The 15,714-nt window shown below is 41.9% G+C and overlaps 1 protein-coding gene across 2 annotated transcripts in view; it reads right to left on the bottom strand.

Moving 5' to 3' along the window:
* Nucleotides 1-207: 207 nt before the first annotated feature.
* LOC146191744 (uncharacterized) overlaps nucleotides 208-15,714 on the bottom strand; it is a 181,853-nt gene continuing 166,346 nt past the window's right edge. The window contains exons 5-6 of one of the 2 annotated variants that reach the window (XR_014706697.1): nucleotides 9,220-9,294; nucleotides 208-1,027 (exon numbers count right to left, since the gene is read on the bottom strand). The gene's annotated coding sequence lies outside the window, so the exon portion shown is untranslated. The remainder of the gene's footprint in view (nucleotides 1,028-9,219; nucleotides 9,295-15,714) is intronic. The other variant, XR_014706696.1, reaches the window with a different exon arrangement.

Below are 15,714 nucleotides of genomic sequence, written 5' to 3'. Positions count from 1 at the left end.
CCTGGAAATTTATAAAGAGATAGCTGGCTCTAGAGAAGCCATGTGGCAAACACTGCTTCATTTTGATGCCTGCACAAAATGACTGTTGTCTGTTCTCAAAATGAAATACAGATGCGCAAGGAGGAGGTCACACGCAGGCCCAGGCGTGAGAAACATGGTATTCATGTCGGTATGGTTGGCATTGAGACTTCTTTTGGTGAGCAGAAGATAAAAAAAAGTAAAATATAGCATTTATTGTGTACAAAACAAGGCAGTTCGGGACTTCAACAGGTTCAAAGAGAAAGTTTGGTTTGGTATAGCTTATACAGGTTAATGTCCCAAAGTGATTCAGGCTATGAGGGAGGCCATAGTAGAGGGCTAATGATAATTTCGACAAGCTGTGGTTCTTTAGTGTGACTTGAGTGACATTGCAGAGTGCATGAGTGACTTCCATTCCAACTCCATTTGAAAAGTGGCTGGCACAGCAGGGATCAGTCCCGCCCCTTGGGTACAGCAGTCAAGCGCCCTAACCAAACACCTACAGGAGTGACGACAGAAGGAAAGTGTTGATGCAGTTTTTATACTGAAATGCCACAGTGGTTTTTCTGTACATTTTTGAGCTTGCATTCAACTATGCCTGATCACGAGGGGCTGATTGAATAGCTATTAGCTTTTTGTGAGCCACTCGGGGCATTTCTGAAAATGGGGAGTTTCGTTATTCTCCTGCAAAGAGTATTCTGATCGCCTTTAAAATTCTTAAACATTAACCATTTTCAACAGGTTTTCTCTGTGCAAAGAGGCAATGGATGGACTACGAATAACGTTTTCCCACATCCTGCCTCATTTGTTATTGTATAACGTGGAGAAACGTCAGCACATGTTGGTGACATCCGTTTGTCACGCCATCAGGAGTTGCCGGAGTTGCCGGTGAGGAAATTAAGATTTCATCCAGAAAGCATATGTTGTCAGCTTGAAAAACCATGAAACCTTTTACTTGTCTCTCTAGGAAATGTTGCTTGTCTTTCCCAGTCCTGTTGCCAGCTGCTTCCTGTAATAACATGGATATGTGTCAGTTTTAATAACATTTTTTTGTGACTTGATTTCAGCATGGCTGCAATGAAGGAAGGAAAAGAAGTGACCAATAAAAGTGAACCGGACTCTCTGAAAACGTCATCAGACATTGCATCCACAGCAAAGCATGCATCCACCAAAGGCCTGCACAGCACTTCTGATTCCAAAGGTTCTCGTCCACATAGGAAACATTCAGGTCAGTTGAGCCCCACGTTATAAAAAGGAGAGGCAAAATGAATAACTAAACGATGAAAATAGACAAGGAGAAGCATCGGAAAAAATCCAGAAGGAGAATAAAGCACAGACAGTAGAAGGACAAACATGACTTTACTGGAAGACAAAATGTTAAAAAAAAAAAAGCAAGTTTAAGTATAAAATTGGCGCTAAATCAAAATTAAACCAAATAGGAATGATGAACACAGCTGCAAAATGCAGCTAGAGTACTTTAGGAGAGACAAAAATTGAGCTGTAGAAATAGTCAATATTAGTGAGATGGCAACTGATATATTGTGCGGCAGGGCAGTAGTTCAAACCAAGAGATCCACTCTCGGCAATGAATGCCCTTTTAGTGAGGTTTACGAATATTCTGTACATTCTCAATGCTTAAATTACGGTGATATGAATGGAGCCAGACTAAACATGATTTGAGCAGGTCACTGCAATAACAAATTTTGTGGAAGAGTATGAGATGAGATAACTTCCTGTATATTGTGAAGGAAGGATGATTAGAAATGGAACTTATCTTAGTTATGCTAGCAGTCTAATGATAGCAAGAATAAAACAGGCTGACTGGTTCTGCAGTACTGTGAGGTTATTTACTGGTTTTGTGTTACCTGTATCCCAGATGGATGACGCATATTTTAAGTTGGACCAAACATATATCTAGTTTGTCTGCCTCTTAAGTAATGAAGTGAAGAAAATTTTCTCCGATAAGCAAGCATGTGAATTTATCTATTTATTGTGCAGCCATGAAATTGCAAAAGTTTGCAATTCTGAAGTATAGTAGTGGTGCCTACCAGGTCTCCATCTGGGATAAAAATGCTACTTTTTCCAGTGAACAAAACAGCCCTGCAGCATCAGTGATGTCTGGCTAAGAAATGAGCAGTGCTCTGGAATGAGTTTGGTCTATTTCTGGGCAATTAAAGTTCGGCAGTGCAGTGTACATTTTCAGCAATAAATTAGGAACTGTATAATAATGAACTTGACCGGACTGGTAATTTCTCTGTTACTGTAACGTCGTGAATTTCTTGCCATGCTGAGCTTTTACTGAGAGAAACGGTGCCTTTGTTGCGTGCATTAATTAGCAACATGTTTGCTTTGCAATTCTTTGTCAAAGGTTTAAGGAAAACACCTAAGGGGGTGTAGATTGTACTTAGGGAGTAGTATACTCATTAACATTCACCTAAGTGCATCCATATGCCTGCAAAGAAAAGCAAACGGCTTTCTCAGAGTCTTCGTAGCTAAAGAAAATTTCATCCTGGTTTGAGGGTTTCCTGGCTGTGGTTAACTAAAGGTTTCTAAGAAAGATGCATAGCTTTCCTTTGCAGCCATATGGCTACGCTCAGGTGGATGCCATCGAGTAATCGCTCTAATTAGAAGTCTACTCCATTTTGAGGAAAATTTCCCTTAGACTATTGACTAACACAGACCTCACTTTGAGTTATTTGCTCTCACCCTACCACCTGCTAGCCTTCCTGGTTAGCAATTAGTAATGTGACTGCCCCAATAGGCAGTGGTCCTGTGTTCGAACCTTGGATCAGGACGAATTTTTCTTCAACCACGAAGTTTCTTTGTAGCCCTATAGCTGCACTTAGCAAGGTTGCCAGCGAGTGTTCACGTGCTTATAGTTTGCCACTTTTGGTGACGTTTTAGTATATAGTTTTTTTTTATATAGAAAGTATATTTTGCGAGTTTGGTAGGTTATTCCTCTGTGTGGCTTGCTTTAAACTGCAGCAAGTCCACCAGAACAGTCTCAGTGCATCAGTGAGCTGCCTATTCTACATCTCAAATCTCTTCCAAAGCCCTCACAGAAGAGCAGGGACAGATACTGTGAGTCTCTGGAAGTTGCAGCAGCAGACGAGAAGATATATGTGCTTGAGAGGAATATTTCTCAATGCCACAAATTGCATGGCTATTTTGCAGTAGCTCTGTGCATATATTGCTCTTTTTGCCACGTGTTGTGCTAATGACTTGGCACATTCACAAGAATGCCAGTTCGATTTCATTGTTTAAATACCAGAGGTGACATCAGCTTTGAAGTCCAATTTTTTGGCATTTCAACAGAAGCAAAATGCAAGGACAAGCATGTAATGTGCAATGTTAGTGCATGCTAAAGATCCCTGGTGTACAAGTTAATCTGCACCCACTAGTGCAGCAGCCACATACCCCATCTTTTTCAAATTTTTAGACAACACCATAATTAAACTGAGAAATACAGTAGTGTCTTGTGAAAACTGCAAAAATTTATAGCGAATATATTGGCTACTTGACTTGACAGCAATGATAAAAATGCACCTTGGATTTTGGAAATCCTTCGCTTCTTTGCTCACCAGCTTTCTTTGCGAAAAGTTTGAAAACTGGGTTAGGCGGGCAATATAAGCATTTGCTATATAAGGATTTTAAACATTAAAATGCGGAAAAAAAAAAAGAATTTGTTCATGACGATGGTAGACATCATACAACCAGGCCTTGCAAAATTGTGTTTCACTATATCATATACTGAAATACTGGCTATCCTAGAGTGACTATAACTTTGATTCTTGAGTACATATGAAAGACTGCTAAGTTTCACAAAGTACAGATGTGCAGCTGCTGTTCCTTAGCAGTGAACAATATTTTACCTGTGCCGCATAGTACTATCTGGGATCAATTCAATGAATTGGACAGGAGGATGCTCTTTCGAACCACTAGCATTGTGCTTAGCCTTGAACCACATTGTGTAACTAGTGGAAACATATTAAAAACTGGAAGAAAAAATAAAGCGACATTTTGCCTCCTTAATGCAAGCTGCATACTCTCAGCATAATTCCCTTGCAGATGAACACAGAGTAGTAATAATCCTGAAAGCAGGAATGTGCTGTTTTATTCTGCACTAGCTGTCCTCAACTCTTTTCGCCTTATCAGTTCAAGCTAAGCATAACAATAATTTCAAACACAACACTTGTCGCTCTATTGATGCGCAGATGGCGGCGGTGCACCAGTAATGCCTGTCCCCGAGTCATCACTACCTGTCAATATGTCTGAAGCTGCTCTGAGCACAACACATAGCAAGTTTGACTGCACAATACTGCCGAGCGAACTGATAGAAGAAAATTCATCCTCCCCGGAATTGCTATATGGAGCACATCACTTCCTGCGGCTCTTTGGTAAGAGTCCATATCAAGTTGAATCAGTAGAAACAGATGCCCACAACCATTATCTTTACTAAGAACATATATATTTGCCCGATCAAGACTTCTTGCATCTAGCAACAGCTCTAAACATACCTACTAATGCTTAGAGTCAATGAGATTAGGATTTCCGAGTTATGTGGAAATTAGGGCTGTGCGGATACTCGAAAATTACAGAATACAAAAACAAATGTTCTCTCCTCGATTTCATCTCAAATGCACAGGACCTTTCAGTAGGTGTTCATAAAAAAAATTTATGCAAATTGTTTTCGGGACTTATTTCAGGCTCACTCAATAATTTGAGCTTTCACCTAATTTGCAATTTTTTCCTGGTCCCTCAAAGGATGAATTCACAAGAATTTACTCTTTCTGCAGCAGTAAGAGAGGAGTCGCTGGAGAAAAATTTGATTTTGGGAAAGGTTGAGGGTCGCCGGAGAAGGGGTAGGCAGCGAACGCGATGGTTAGATGGCATCCTCGAGGCACTGCAGATGAAGTTATGTGATGTTAGGAAGATGGTGAGAGACCGGAAAGCGTGGCGTGACATGGTCCATAGGGTCACGAAGAGTCGGACACGACTGAACGACTGAACTGAACTGATGACAGCTCTACTCGATTTCATGCAGTTTATTCCTGTAAAAAAAAAAAAAATGGTAAGCATAATCCTGTATAAAATATATATTGGCTGTTTATGTAGGGTATACATTTCTCTGCAATTGTAGTTAAATTTTACTTACCAATACCACGTCAATTTTGAAATAAAAAAGACAAACAATGTTTGCCATTTTTCAGTTTTCCTGTAATTTTTTATTTCTGATTTGATATTCAACATTCAAAGGCATTTTTTTTTACATATTCACATTCGATACATACTGGAAAATTTAAATAATCACATACCCCTATAGAAACCTTTAGAAACCATATATCTCAAGAAAGTCAAGGTGCCCTCCCTTCATAGCTCTGCTAGTGAAAAGGTGATAATATAATGAATTAGTGGGTGAAAAGCAGATTTCACGTTTTAATCGAATTAGATTAATCTGTCTGAGAGTTGGCCTACATGAGCTCTTCAAACAACACGAGAAGCATACATATATGCTCATCATTTCTTTCCCATATGCTATAGCTGATGCTTAAGGGCCTAGTACGATATGCTTTCCTTTGCCAGAAAGTGTGGCTAACGAAAAACTGTAAAGTTGCTGTTATCAGCTATGCCATGTACCATGAAAATATTCAGAACATTGCTTCTGTGCTGTGATCTTGATGAGGGCCACTTGCGCATATTAAAAAAATGTGGCAAATGTAATTACAGGCAAAATCACTTTTGGGATGACTTAGTGTTAAAATTGCACTATGAAAGTGCTCCAGGCACTGACCGGACATAGAAAAGAATGGAGCATTGTGGGTCTTTATTTTTTATGTGTCAAGACTAAGAAATTAAACCCTATTATGCAGCATAAAAATAGAGTGCTTCAATTCAGTCTTTCAGACAAGGGCCAATCTGAGCAAGAGAAACATTTCCGGACTAGGATGCATGATTAATGCATTACAGCACAAGCAAACATTATAGTGGCAGACCAGCCATACTTTTGGCTCTAATCCATTCCTGTCGCACATCACGCATTGATTAAAAAATGTTTTTCAACAATGTTAATAAAATATGCAGATGAGAAATCTGTTTTGCATGCTGTCTTTCAGCCATGTTCCACCTAGTCCTCCTGTTTACAAAGTTAGTGTGTAGCCTAACTCTTACTGTTGCAAAATGCACCACGTATGCAGATCTGTGAAGGTGCTAAGGTCCATTATTAACATTTGATTGAAATACTACTTGAAATATCTTTCCTTCTCTAGTAAAGCTGCCTGAATTGCTGAAGAAAATGGCCATCACTAAAATGAAAGGTGCCTACCTTGAAAGCTTTGTCAATGACCTGTTGAAGTAAGTACAAGCCGGTAAAATATGTGCAGGACTGAGCCGACACTAGCTTCTTTTGCCTTTCAGTTACATGGCTAGACGACACACTGAGCTTTTCCCACCGTCTGCTTACAGGGATGCTCGAGAAATTATGACCGAGCTTGAAGAAAACTACAAAATGAGCACTGGATAATATAAACATACACAACAAGTTGGTTATATGATGCTTCATTGTGCATAAGCATTTATTGTACATAAGCAACTCTGGCTAACTTGTGATAAACCCATGGTTAGACGTCTGCTGTGTTATATTAATAGATGTTTTGATGCCCACTGTAAATTTAAAACATTGGCTTTCTTGAGAAAGATAAGAATATATGAAAACCTGGGAAGTGCTCGTTTACCTAGAAGCAGTGCCAAATGAAAAGGGACTTGCTCAAAGAGTGTGTTCAAAAAGTCGAGCCTTCTACTATCCCTTCTAACCAATGAAGTGCGGGAGGCTTCCTTCACTGCAGATGCAGAGGGGACATTCAAGCGCACGCGCAATAATTTTCCAGCTCACAGAAAGTGTCAAGTCACTAGCAGTCTGCCTAGAGGGATCGGTCAGCTGGACGGGTGGAGTCACCTCTCTGCGCTCCGTTCGTTACTGGAATGCACGGGCGCATTGAGTGCGCAGTCTCGTTGGTTTGTGTGAGATTGCTTCGCTACTCCTAATTTGTAGGTGACATAAGTCTGGGCAAAGGCAAACATATCACGTTGTTGGATGCACTGGCAGCTACGATAACTCGTCAAATGCATCAAAGTGGATTCATTTCTACCAGTTTCCACACAAGCGGAGTGGCGGGTGATCTGGACACCCTAATCTAAAAACGTTGCTGGACACGGTTCGTTCAAAAACAGAGGCCAGCATCTACTGAAGTGGTTACTGTGCGGGCAAGTGCGGAACTATTTAAAACCTTGTTGCACCCAAAAGCGTTGTGCCTTCTGTTTCCTTGGAGCAGCGGAGGGGTAAACTCTGAGCTGAAGCCCAACTTCTGCATCTGTACGTCATTTTATCAGCAATTTGAAATCAGAAGAATCTAACAGTCTAAGTAACACCGCCAGCATGTTTCCAACTGTGAACAAGAAAATGCCAGCACAAAAGAGAAAAAAGCAAAAAATGGTTGTTCAAGCTGCGTTACTTTCCTCAGTGATAGGAAGAAATTATGCTTGCACACCTACTTTCGTTGCCATAGTTATAGCATATTTGTTTTTGTTTCTTTACAGAAAGAGCAGATAAGAAACACAGACATTTGCTATTGTCACAAACTTCTGTTCCTCTTTCCTCTCTTTCTTCGTCAACCAATGCCAGTGTGCTGATAATGGAGTTTTCGTTGAGACTCTTCGAATTTGTTCAGCTCTGTGTGACACGCCCTTCCCACACAATAAAAGCACTCATTGCAGAGCTCATTCAATATCATGGCCACAAAGGCTGCTGTCAGCTCCATATATAATGGAAACAAAAAAAAAAATGAAATTTTAGTTACTAAAAGCGAGCATAAACTGTTATTTTTTTTATTTCTAAGGAACGAGTTCGTCGTTTAGGATAAATTTATAGGCCCCGCACACATTTCTTCTCGAGTAGCAAATATTTCTCAATGGTTTATTTGGCACTGGCACTGCGCATACTTGACACTGGTTTACATAATTTCTCAGCACCCATTTCCTGGCCCACCTAAACACGGTGTTTCTCATTGGCCTTTCAGTGAATGCGAGATTTCCAGATTAGACCTAATAACACAAGGCCTTCTTACCTGGGAGAAATTGCAAATATGACTAACGCTGTAAAACAGATTTAACGGCACTCCAACAAGCCGCAGTTCATGTGATACGTGCAAATTCGTGTAACGCAGAGAAAGCAGAACACCTTAGCGAACGACCCATCACTGTGAGTAATTTAGTAATAAAAAACTCTGTTTTTGGCGGCCTATCCGACAAACATCACGCTCTTCATTTTTATTCGATTGTAGCTTACTGTTTTGGTAGTACTGAATTAGTGCCTTCAAATGCTTTAGGCAGGTCGAACTTCCTGCGCTTGGAGAAAGCTTAGATAAGCACAAGAAAAGTATTCCCAGGAGCGCATCTATCACAGTAGGTATTCGAAAAATGTCGCTCAGAGTAGTGAAATTAACTTTTCTTTTTACAACCTTTGCAGCATGTGGAGAGAAACATATATATATTAGAGAAACGTATTCATATTATAGCATTTCCAAAGTCAGTTATCTGTAGCAGCTCAGAAGTGTTCAACTAAAGCAATGTTGTATCTGTACAGATGATACTTCACTTCATTCATATGATGATCAAGTTTGGTAGTCTCAAGGCCAGGTTCAGTGAGCCATGGTAGTGTTACTGGACAGGGAGTCACGGAAGTTTGCTACTTCACTCTTCCTGCAAAAAAGGAAATCCTACTTTTGCCTTGTTTCTTTATGAACTAGCTCCAGACCAATGCAACTACCGCTACTATACGGCGTCATCGCTTCATGGACCGGCGGTATTAGATATGGCGGGTTCCAAAAAAGAAAACAAAAAGATTGCCGCACAATGCATGTGCAGGTCGTGTCACCGAAGTCGTCTTCATAGGCGTTCCTAGCTCATGACGAAATCGCCCGCGCGACATATTCGAGTATATGAGAAAATTACCATGCACCGGGTAGTTCCGAAAACATTCGCTCCCTGCCGAGAAGGACTTTTCTAAGATTCCAGTAAGTTGTAGGATGACGGAACAATGTGACCAATGATATTGCATCAAATTTTGCCACAAGATTGGCAATACCCAAGCCAAAACCATTTGCAAGATTTGAGAGGCTTTTGAGGACGATGCCATGAGCAGCTCACGGATAAACGAGTGGTACAACCGCTTCAAGGATGGCTGCCCATCAGTGGACAGTGATCCGCGTTCAGGCAGACCAGCTGGAATGAAAATGTCATTCAGCAAGTGCAGCTTTGGTCATGGAGGACCATAATATTACAGTCTGAGAACTTGCAAACAAGATAAAAGCACTGGATCCATACATTTAATTTTGACTCTCTCGCACAGGACATGCTGGACAGTGAAAACTATGATCCCAGCTTTCTGAACACCTTGACCACTAGGCAATGAATGAGTCATGGGTTCACGGATACGACTCAGAAACCAGGAAGCAGTCGTCACAACAGAAGCATCAGATATCACCGAGGCTAAAAAAAAAGCATGACAGGTCTGCAGCAATGTCAAAGTCATGTTGACCATTCTCTTCGACTTCCATTGGATGGTGCATCATAAGTACACATCACAAGGCCAAACCATCACAAAGGAATACTACCAGGTCCTTAGTTACCTTCGTGAAGCTGTGCGGCACAAACGACTAGATCTGTGGGCAGCAAAGTCTTCGCAGATCTATCATGATTAAAGCACCTACCCATTCTACTCATATGATTAAGACTTTCTTAGCCAAACACAACATTCCTGTGGTTTGTCAGGCTCCCTACTCCACCCAAAGTGGCTACATGAAATTTTTGGCTGTTTTCCAAGCTGAAAGTGCCACTGTAAGAAACCCCGATTTGAGTCAAGAGAAGACATGGAGAATGCTACGGCCCGGCTGATCTCCATTCTAAAAGACTCATTCCAGAAGTATTTTCAAGAATGGCGGAAGTGTTGGGAGAAGTGTGTGCATTACCAAGGAGATTACTTTGGTGGGACTGCAAAAATGCACACATATTTTTGTGTGAAATGACACTGCGTCCACCCTTACAGTGGTCCGTTGAAAGTCCTCAAGCAGGCACCTACATACTTCCCGCTGCTGAACGGCTGGGGAGATACTGTCTTTGTTGATCGCCTGAAACCTGCCTACTTCAACTCTGAACTCTTTGCTGGTTGTGCTGCCATATCCCCAAGTGAATGGGCTGGTCCACATCGCACAATAAAATCATCCGCGATTCACCATTTGTCGCTATCACAGCTTCATCGTTCATTCGGGGTCCTGTAGCATGGGGTCCTGTGGCACGGAGTCCTGTAGCATCGTAGCATCCTAGCTTGTGCGACGATGGTTCGGTAGTAGACAACGATGACAAGTGCCAGTTCACGCGTGGCGTGCGAGCAGAGCAAATTTGACGCCTGGCAAGATGAAAGTCTAGCCGTGCACAGCCTCATTTCCAGCTAGCTGAGCGGACCACATAAATACATTTGTGGGCACCAGGCAGTGATTTTGGTCTGGTTCTCCTACGCCACAACTTCATCTTTCCATGCAGAATGCCACTTAGTTTTCAGTTTGTCGGGCATTTATTGCTTGTGCATTTATTGTATGGAGCACATACATCTGCTTTTTCATTATCCCAGATCCCACAGTGACTAGAGATCCGGCAAAATTTTATGGTATGTTCCTGTGTTGTCATCTTTACTATGTTTGTGTATGATACTTCCTGTCAGTGGTCCAACAGCATTTTTAAAGTTTAAATGAAATAAAAACGCTCAACGAATCGTACAGATGATGCTTTGTTTGATATGCTCATTTGCTATCGTCTCTACTGTAGCACAGACAGCAGAGCACTCAGCAGTGAAAGCTGTTGCATAATGAGACAGTCATGTTTTTTCAGTTTTTCTTTTGCAGCGAAAGCTACACTGCACTAGGTTTTCAAGCCGTCGGCGTGGCACCTTGGAAGACGAAGAAGAACACACCTGCAGCTAATGCTTTCGCTCCCCATTCGGTTCAATTTTTTTTTATTATTGCACTTCCCACATGGGCCTGTTTATGACACCTTAGTATGAAATGCGGCGTAAATTCTGCATTTTGTTTTGCAATCCTCATAATAGTACATATACGCTCATGTGAGTAGAGGCTTGCCAAAAGAGTGGTATTGTGAAGTCACAAATTGCGGGGAGAGTGTACCACAGTGCTTATGTCTTGGGGCAATAGTATGCCTTTCATTCAATATGACTAATTCTCGCTATTTTTGTTCGAAGTGCGAAACCAACTGCTTAATCAGTATTTTAGATGGGCATTTTGTGACAATTGGATAGCAGAGATGATTTTAAAGACATATGTACATGTTAGTGCAATTTTATCTTTTAAGGCAAGTTCCTTTGTTTTTACACAGTCTGGCTATTGGGGATGTTTATAAGCACCAGATAACTGCGTAAACCAACACTATGAACCAGAGCTAGTCGTTTTAAATAGGATGATCATGCTCAGCTGAATACATACTATGCCCCTAAAATCTAATTAAGAGTGTACCAGAGATCAACAGATGTGTACCAGGCAAGCCGACGCCCGTTGTTATCGCGACAGTACTTTCAGGACATTTAAGGCTTGGGATGCTTTCTTCTTTTATGTGTGGTGAAAATGCAAGTTTGTTATCAAAAGTGACGCCTAAAAATTCATGTCCTTACTTAACGGGTAACACAGCTCTGTCCAGGTGTGATGCAGGTTCAATCAGCAAGACTTGTTTTAGTAAAAACACAGCTACTGTTTCTTTTGCACAAAACTTAAATCCACTTTTGATTGCCCAAGTGCACATTTATAGCCATTTGTGTTTCTCTCTCTCTCAGGTTGATATGTTAAAAGAAATGCATTCTATTTGGAGGTCATCTACATAAAGTGGATACCTTATGGATCTTGGGGTTACTTTTGTTATAGAGCCTTAACAATGAAAAGTATGGTGCTTAAATACATCCTTGATGTATGCCATTGTACAAATTTCAATAAAAAAGTTGTGCCTAACTGGACTCTGAATGAATTGTTTATCAGGAGGTCACTCAAGCAGTTCAGCAGCCTGCTCGGATACCAAGTCCTGCTAGGTCACGCTGGATCCCACACTTCCATATGGTCTCGTAGGGCCTCTCAAGATCAAAGAATACCTTGATACAATGTTGCCTGTGGATGAATGCCTCCCAGACATTTTCTAGATAGACGAGGTGATCGGTAGTTCAAAGTTTTTTTTAATCTACATTGATGAGAGTGTAGAGTCTAAAAGTTGCGATTTTTTCAAACAATTTTGCTAGGCAGCTGATCAGGGCTATTGGCCGGCAACTGCTGGGACTTGCAGGTGGCTTCCAAATTTTAAAAAGATGTACCGTCTGTTGCAGAAGTTTGCGGCCCAACGCGCCGGGCAGAGGAGCAGTATCGCTCCCGAGAGGCGGCGCTGCCTGGTGACGCAGCTATAAAGAGTGAGGAGACTTGTTCTCTTCCCCTCATCCCGCGGCTGAGAGCAAAGATGTGCGAGAGGCGGGCGCAGCGCCGCCTCTCGGGAGCGATACTGCTCCTCTGACCGGCGCGTTGGGCCGCAAACTTCTGCAACAGACGGTACTATAAATGCTTCTTTCCATGCTTCACATACTTTTCTACTTATCCATGTCTTATTAAATAATAACAACAGTGCTTCAACGGCAGCTTGACAGAAATAGGACTGCATATCGTAATGACCATTATCTGGGCCAGGCATCATCTTTTTACAGGATGATAACCTATTCAATTTCTCTAATGTACTGGTTTAGTCCTCCTGGGCCTGGAGAAAGTGTTTTTTTTTTTTTCTCTTCTAATGCTTTGTGCTTCTGAAAAGTGTATGTGTAGCTTGAGGAACTTGAAAATTGACAAAAAGTTGGCCTGCTCTTGTACCGGGTGACGTCAGCAAGCATTGGAGTTTTGAACGCAGTGCAGGTCGCACTCTTATGGACCCCTTTTTCACATTTCCTTTGATGTTACTGAACTGTTTATAGGAGTTGCGTACTTCTGCCATAAGTTTTCTGTGCATGTACCTAATGTACCGTGCTCTCGCCCTAGCCCTTTGAAGGATAAGTAGGTTCTCTCCAATGAGATACTTGCAGAAGGTGCCCCATGCTCTTTTTGGACAATGTACAGTCTTTCGTCCACCATACCTTGCAATTTTTTACTCGCGCGTTCTGACTTTTGCGGAAAGGCTATTAGTATTGTGTAGTGAACATTTCATTACCCTCTTCTATGCCCAATTTTTCAAAGTATTCTTCTTCTAATGTGGCATTCACTCTAAGAACTGACCAATCGGCGAGGTGAATTTTCCAGTACCATGGTCTTGTAGGAATGGTGGGCGCAGAAGATGGTGCAGAAGATGGTACAGAAGATGGTGCAGAAGATAACTTTAAAACTGCAGGTAAGTAATCACACTCCCTAGAATCATCTAAAACAACCCAATTAAAATCATTAAAAAGAGGTGGTGATGTAAAGCTAAGCCAAGGCAGCTCATTTTTTTTGCGCTTTGACAGCGCAATACGCAGCTTTTCCAGTGCTCATTAAACGTACGTCATTTGAAAGTATGAAATCTATGATTTGGCCTTTTGAGTCTGTATGTTCACTTCTCTAAACGGAGGAGTGCGTGTTGATTCCAAACTATCACATATGGCTCTGGCAATTTTTTAATAGGTTATTTTAAGTCATGCATGACAGCTGGCAGGTGTGGGGGTGCAAACATAATTTTATGGCCACGTTCACTACAACAGCCTCGGAAGTTTGTTTTTAATGGTACCTCTCTGACAGGCACATCGCTCCGAGTTATTGCAGTACCTCCCAACAGTCTGCTATGCTAGCCAGCACTTGATCTTTTCGGAAAGTATTGCATTTTTTTCAAGATATTTGTGTGCTGTGGCCAAAGTTTCTTTTCAAGTTGGCACAGAGCTGTGGGTGCCACTGTATTGAGTATATCTGTAAAGTCTGTGTAATTTCTAATCCCCTGTATCAAATAAGACAGTGTGACAAGCTGGAGACTGGGAAAAGCTGCTTACTCTCAGGTGCGATGATTCAAGATTTCCTTTCTTTTTCGAGCCCTGCCGCCGCTATAGTGGCAGCAAGCTGGGAGATGAATCCATCGCCACTCTACTGGCGCTGGAGATCTGTGAAGATGCCGCATGTGCATAGTTTTTGGATGCTGGCAGACATCCACCTACATCCATATCCTCTGCAGTGGATATGGAGGATGATTCTCAGTCACAATGGCCTGTAGCCTTCGCGTGCATCTTTTTCGGTGGTACTACTGCACCAGGCTCTGCTGCAGCAGCAGAGTGTTGGAACAGTAGTTGCCTTTTTTTCGTGGTAAGAGGATAGGTCCACAGCTCAGCAAAGTTGTTTTGTGTCTCACACAGAGGAAGCCACCACTGAAGGCAGCGAAAGAGGGCCTCTGACGCTGATCACGTGATCTTCTCAAGAGATCTTAAGGCCTGTGAACTGTGCCACTAGCTTCTGTGAAGAGGGTGGGGATCTGGATGTCGGCACCAGGCCCAGCAGCTCGACACCGACTGAAACTGAAGGCGGTTGCAGTCGCCACGTCAACACTTCACATTATGTGGTTTTCTGTTGGAAGGAGAGTCGTTTGCTTACCTCAAGGTATGTTAGATTTTCTGTTGTCTTCAAACTGATATTTTTTTTTTGTTTTTCAGATTCGGCACGGCCTGGAGTAGTAAGCACCATGTGAGTCGCTGCAGTGTGTGCGCTCACATCTCTTGTCGGTATGTTTGTTCTCTCTACAAGCGACACATGTAGCCTTACCCCGGCAGCTGAGTTGTGTCCGAAACGCTGACAACTGAAGCACTAACAACTGAAGGTATATAGTGGTGGACTTTGAAATGCAAGTATGCTGCATAGATGGAGTCCGGTAGAGTTGGGCTGTTGAAAGTTAGGACAATGTGCTTTGCCTTGAACTCTATCGTTTCTTCCGATGGTGATTCCGCTGGCTGCAGTTACTCCTTGCTCAGCAAGTAAGTACTTTGATTTCTCCATCAATACTCTGTAGTAGCTCCTACTTGGAAATGACACCATTTGTGTGGTTGAGGATGTGGTGAGGAGTCGCCTGTATGCTCTACTTCCTCAGGATTTTCTGAAGACAGCAGTTAATTATTTTGATATTTGTTATTTATACAAAAAGGTCTCTGGTTTTTTGCATTTCTTTTTGGCTTTAGAGTTCTTGCCAACGCAGTTCTTGATAGTTTTTACAATGACAAAAGTGAGCAGGTTGGCTAATGATTAGTCGTTCATGAAGTGGACAATAAAAAAAAAAAACTTGAAAAATTCGTTCTCTGTGGCATCAGTTTCATTTCGGTACGACCGCTTTTCAGGGGCCAATCGGCTTGTTTTTTTTTTTCTTTTTTGCTAATTTTCCGTATGCCATGAATAGAATATGGGTTCCTAACATTCTGTCACCTCTGATTCACCGTTGTACACAGAGGAAGGCCTCGAAGCCCCCAGACAAACGAGAAACCCATCAACCAAAGCTTGACTGCTGTCCCAACCGCCAACTTTCATTGTTTCTACCCTCCACCACAACCTATCACCACGGTGTGAATGACAACTTCAGTATTGGGGCTAAGGGTACGTGATGGCGCCAAGTGCC

The sequence above is a fragment of the Amblyomma maculatum genome, chromosome 4 (assembly GCF_055883805.1).
Source record: "Amblyomma maculatum isolate TAMU_Amacu chromosome 4, ASM5588380v1, whole genome shotgun sequence".
NCBI lineage: Eukaryota > Metazoa > Arthropoda > Arachnida > Ixodida > Ixodidae > Amblyomma > Amblyomma maculatum.
Note: the sequence above shows the minus strand (reverse complement) of the source record. Positions and strands in the feature narration are given on the sequence as shown.